General features: G+C 44.4%; 1 pseudogene; it reads left to right on the top strand.

Moving 5' to 3' along the window:
- Nucleotides 1-3,934: 3,934 nt before the first annotated feature.
- LOC139011592 (large ribosomal subunit protein uL24-like) lies at nt 3,935-4,750 on the top strand (annotated as a pseudogene).
- Nucleotides 4,751-6,045: the final 1,295 nt, after the last annotated feature.

The raw sequence follows: 6,045 nt of genomic DNA, 5'->3' as shown, positions 1-6,045 counted from the left end.
CTGAGGCTAAAAGAGGTTAAAAAAACTTGCCTAAGTCCACCCAGATAGTAGGTGGTGGAGCCAGGATTCAAAGTGAGAATTCTATGGTTTTCATTCCTCACTAAGCATGAGAAAATGGAGATTATGAGACCTACATAAGGTCACCAACTCAGGACTTCTCAGAGTGTGGCCCCGTATGTACTGAAAAGAGTCCACAGGTGACTTAAAATCCATCAAAAGTTGAAGACCTAGGCTCACTTTTTTAACTACTCACTTGCCTCTGACCCAGTAGTAATCATATTTTGTTACTGCCCCACAAGAATCTTTGTTTGGTAGAACCACTCATGGTGTTTGTGAAGGCTTTGGTCCAATGACCAACTTTTTAAAAAAATATATTTTTATTGATTTCAGAGAGGAAGGGAGAGGAAGAGAGAAAGAGAAACATCAATGATGATAGAGAATCATCAATCAGCTGCCTCCTGCACGCCCCTACAGGGGATCAAGCCTGAAACCCGGGCATGTACCCTGACCGGGATCGAACTGTGACTTCCTGGTTCATAGGTTGACACTCAACCACTGAGCCACGCCAGCTGGGCCAGTGACCAACTTTTAAGATGTGACTTTGCCTTTGAATTCATGGAAACTGGCACACAGCTCATGTGATTTCAAAACCCAGATGATCTAGTTAGTATCTTCTGATCCCAGGGTCTGAGCCTTTCACTCAGCCTGGAGCCCTGCGCCCTCCTCCTTGTCTCTTTAGCGTCTACTCATTCATCTTGCAATCACAGTTTCCTACCTAGGCATAGGAACTGTGTATCACTCACATAGTTTTTTCTATTTATTTGTGTGATTATTTAGTTGTTTCCCCTTGCACTAGACCAGTGGTCGGCAAACTTCGGCCCCTTGAACGTGGCTCTTCCACAAAATACTATGTGTGGGTGCGCATGTACTGTGCAATTGAAACTTCATAGCCACACTCAAGGGGCCAAAGAGCCGCATGTGGCTCGTGAGCCGCAGTTTGCTCACCACTGCACTAGACCAAAAAGAACAAAGACCAGGCCTTCTTTTGCTCATCTCCAAACCCAAGCCCCAGGTCTAGCATGTAATAGGCACTTAATACCTAATCTTTTTTTTTTAATTGATCTCAGAGAGGGAGAGATAGAATCCTAGCTACCTTGGAGAAAGAGAAAGGACCTTGATGAGAGATGAGCTAGAAATAGCAGGGAGCAGGCACACGTGAGCGGAGGCCACAGCTGCCTTTGTATCCCAGCCGGAGAATGTTCCTTGGAAAAAGCTAGAGCCTTATTAGGATTGTCTTTAGACTGAGATGACAGTGATGAGAGAGAATCATAGGCACTCAATACCTAAGCTTTATAGACCGCCAACTGTGGGTCAGGGATTATGCTGAGCACTTCATATACATTCACTCACTTAGTTCTCACAACCCTCCAATCCCCATTTCACAGATGAGCAAACTGAGGCTTGGAAAGGTCAAGTGGTCACTTAAGCTTAAAAGGCTCAAAATATACCAAGCTGGTCGATGGCAAAGCCCAGATTCAAACTCAGGCAGTGAAACTCCAATTCTGAAAGTCTTGATTGATAGTTTAATTAATAGCTTGTGGAGCAGCCACACCCACAATTCATCTGTGGGAGACTAGCGCTAATGCCTGACCAGATAGGGCTGATCTGTGTATCTAGGCAACATGGCCAGAGCACCATGCTGTGGCCCCATCCCATAACAAACAGAATTTCCGGAGGATGAGGCCCAGAAATCAGGATTTTAAAAAGATTCCCAGGTGATTCTAATGTGCAGCCAAGGTTGAGAACCACTGGACTCTAAAGACAATCCTAATAAGGCTCCAGCTTTTTCCAAGGAACATTCTCCAGCTGGGATACAAAGGCAGCTGTGGCCTCCGCTCACGTGTGCCTGCTCCCTGCTATTTCTAGCTCATCGCTCATCAAGGTCCTTTTCCTTTCTCCAAGGTAGCTAGGATACAGACTTGTTAGGCCTGGCCCTCAATTCCCTGAGGCGGCCAACACAGGGCCTTGGACAGGCGGACACATGGGGAAGCCAAAAAGGACAGAATCAATAGGAAAAAATTTATCCTGAAAATGGGGCAGAGCTTCTGCCTCTAACGTTTCCACCTTTCATGGATCCAAAATTTTAAGAATAATTTTTCTTTGCCAAAATCACTGTAGCTTCCACCACCTCCAAAACTGCTCCCGTTATTACCAAATCCATATAGCCACCCCACTGCCACCAAATCTACCACCACCACAACTGCCACCAAAGCCATCTCAACCAGGTTCATCCAGGTTACAGCATAGAATATTATTTGGCAATAAAAATAAATAAGGTACTGATGCATGCAATAACCTGGATTATTCTATCTGAAAGAAGCCAGGCCTACATATTGTATGATTTTGTTTATATGAAATGTCCAAATTAGGCAAATCTATAGAGACAGAAAGTAGACCAGTGATTGCCTAGGGCTGGGGAGAGTGGGGAAGAAATAGTTAGGGACTGCTAATAGATAGACATTTCTTTTTGGGATAATGGAAATACTCTAAAATTGATTTCGGTGATGGTTGCTCAGCTCTGTGAGTATACGAAAAAGCACTGAACCATATACTTTAAATTAATGACTGCTATTTAAATTATATCTCAATAAAGCTGTTATAATAAAAATTAATAATAAGGCCCACATAGCTTCTCAGGGACTCAATTCCTCATTCAGTCAGTCAGTCATCCAGTATTCATAAAATCCAACCATGTGCCAGGCACCATCCGGTCACTGAGCATACAGTGGTTTACAATCCAGACAAGGGCTGGACCCTCACAAGGCTAACATTCTAATGAAGGGAGGCAGAATATAAACAAATAGATTTTAGAGAGATCATTTCAGATAGTGGTACCTGCCACAAACAAATTAAATGGGTGTTTTAAGATAGAAAGTGACTGGGAGGAAGGGGGAAGTCAGCTACCTTAAATAGGTTGTCAAGCAAAGCTTGTTTGAGGAGGTGCCCTGTAACTGAGTCATTCATTCATTCATTCATTCATTTGTGCAAACATCCTTTGAGCTTCTACAGGCATTGAGATAGGAACTTGTTCCATTGCCAATTCAGCATCAACCAATCCTTTTTTGGGTGGACTAATCTGTTTCCTTGCTCAAGTCAGTGCCCATCTGATTTGTGATAAGTCTTTATGGCATCTTTCCCTTTCTCTGTCTATAGGAGGGTGGAGGTAGCAAAAATTGTTTCCCCTTGAGACAGTGAAGTAAAAAATCATTCAACAGTTACAGAGAAAACCAGAATATAAAACAAATATTTTCTCAAAGTCAGTGCCACAGACTAAACATTGGTTTTGTTCAAGCCTCTGGGGAGTTCCCTATATCTTACATAAACCTGGTTGACAAATGAGAAATGGAGCCCCAACGGGTGAAACTGCTAGTTGGTCGGGCCGTGGTCTGGGCTTAACAATTCCAGTGGGCCCTCCAGTCCAGACTTGAGTGGTTCAGAACAGTTCTTTGAGTTTCTTTACAAACTAATGGCTTTCCCTATGAGGACCCTAATCCCAGTCCAGTGATCAGAGAGCACTAGGTGGCTCGGAGACCCCTGACTCCCAAGGGCTCACCAACAATGTTGTAAAAAATTTTATTTAGTGATTTGAAGGAGAGAGAGAGAGAGAGAGAGATTCACTTGATGTTCTACCCATGTATGCATTCATTGGTTGCTTCTTCTATGTGTCCTGACCAGGGACCAAACCCACAACCTTGGCACATCAGGACAGTGCTCCAACCAATGGAGCTATCTGGCCAGGGCTTCACCACCAATTTGAATGCCACCCAAAGTGGGTATTTGTGAGCTTACATACAGCAAAAAGCCCCTTTGCCAGGATCTGAGGCAGGTCACAAAAGGCAGACTGAGCCTTTCCCTCTTGCGGCCATCGTAGGAGCGCCAGCGGTCAAAATGAAGTTCAATCCCTTTATGACTTCTGACTGAAGCAAGAACTGTAAAAGGTATTTCTTTTTTTTTTAGAAACATCAATGATGGGAGAGAATCATTGATGGGCTGCCTCCAGCAGGCCCTCAGGCATGTGCCCTTGACCAGAATCAAACCGGGGACCCTTCAGTTTGCAGGCTGACACTCGATACACTGAGCCCGACTGGCTAGGGCTCTTTTTCTTTTTTCATTAATCCTCATCCATTGATTTTTAGAGAGAGTGGAAGGGAGGGGGAGAGACAGAGAGAGAAATATTGATGTGATTAATTGTCTTCCACACACTGAGGTTATGTGTCCTTGACGAGAATTGAACCCGGGACCCTTCAGTCCACAGGCTGATGCTCTATTCACTGAGCCAAACCAGCTAGGGCTGTAAAAGGTATTTCAATGCACCTTCCCACATTTGAAGGAAGATTATGTCTTCTCCTCTTTCCAAAGAGCTGAGACAGAAGTACAATGTTCAATCCATGCCCATCCGAAAGGATGATGAAGTTCAGGTTGTTCGAGGACATTACAAAGGGCAGCAAATTGCCAAAGTAGTCCAGGTTTACAGGAAGAAATATGTCATCTACATTGAACGAGTGCAACGGGAGAAAGCTACTGGTACAACTGTTCATGTGGGCATTCACCCCAGCAAGGTGGTTATCACTAGACTAAAGCTGGATAAAGACCACAAAAAGATCCTTGAACATAAAGCCAAATCTCACCAAGTAGGAAAGGAAAAGGGAAAATACAAGGAAGAAACAATTGAGAAGATGCAGGAATAAAGTAATATCATATACAACTTTTATTAAAAACTTAAAATAAAATTTAAAAAAGGCAGACTGATCTCAGGAGACAAAGGGAAAAATCCAAATTTGTATCTTACTTGAGTCTCATCACTTTTTTTGGGCTGTAATTTTTCCATTTGTGACGCGAGGAGGTCAGACCAGTTCTGGGAAGACTAAGACCAGACCTACATTCTGCCACACGTACTCTGGTCATGGCAGATGTCACTAATTGATCAGATATTCTTGGGAATCAGCCTCAGAATTTTTCTCAACACAGTCTTCTAGTCATGTATCACCAATGGATCAGCATTGGCACATAGCTTAGCAGCTACTAGCCATGTTCCTGAACTGGGTCACTTCTGAAGGGCCCATCCAGCCCAGATAGTCAGAAGCATTAGAGCTTCTAGGTTTGCAGTCACAACAGGAGGCCAGTATGGGAGTGGTAGGAAAGGAAGGTAGATGTTAGAATCAGAAAGTCCTTGGTTTGAATCCCAGCAGCTCCACTTACTAGTGATGCAAACTTGTGTGAGTTAGTTCTCATTGAAAACAGGATCAGAGTTCCTGACACATGAGGGTTGTACAAATTAAATTACGTAATACTTATAAGGTACCTATTGCTTGCCCACTGAACATAGACACACTCAGCAAATGTGTACACCCAGAGACTTGCCTTCTACTCTCTCTGTGCCACACAGCAGAGAAGCCCTGACAAGTGGCTTCTGACTTGTGCTGCCTGGAGTCCCCTCCTCCACAGGCTGTCTCTTCTGTCAATGTCAGATTGTTCTCCGCCCTCCAAAGCTCCCTGGGGCCTGCTGTCACACCAGGGAACTCAGAGCAACCTGGCAGTCGTTTGGGCATGGCAGGAGCTTGAGAGAACCATCTGAGGTCAGTGAACTGTGGGCTTTCCGTTGGCTCTCACGCTTGGCCTCTGCTTAAGGACGACAGCACCAGATGCTGGGTGCAGATGGGAATGTAGTATCCTAGAAGCAGGGCGGGAGCTGGGCTGTTTTTCATCTCCCAGTTTAGGTACTAGGGGCCATTATAGGAAAAGTTAGTTTATAATTTCTCTAGACCCCAGATGGCAAATTCATGGCCCAAATATCAGCAATCCCTCCACAGATACCACACTACTATTACTGTGCTGACTGAAACCTGAATTCTCTGGGAAGTAGACTGAGAGATGTGCATGCAGGAATTTTACTGCGGATACTTTCAGGACCAACAGCTGTGGGGAGGGAGGGAAGCAGGATGAGGCAGGGGAGAAACTGAATTATGATGTAGGTGCAAAAAGGGT

This window comes from Myotis yumanensis, unplaced genomic scaffold, assembly GCF_028538775.1.
Source record: "Myotis yumanensis isolate MYYU_CA2020_CCGP unplaced genomic scaffold, mMyoYum1.0.hap1 SCAF_5, whole genome shotgun sequence".
NCBI classification, from domain to species: Eukaryota; Metazoa; Chordata; class Mammalia; order Chiroptera; family Vespertilionidae; genus Myotis; species Myotis yumanensis.
The sequence above is the reverse complement of the archived record's forward strand: the minus strand, read 5'-3'. Positions and strand labels throughout refer to the sequence as shown.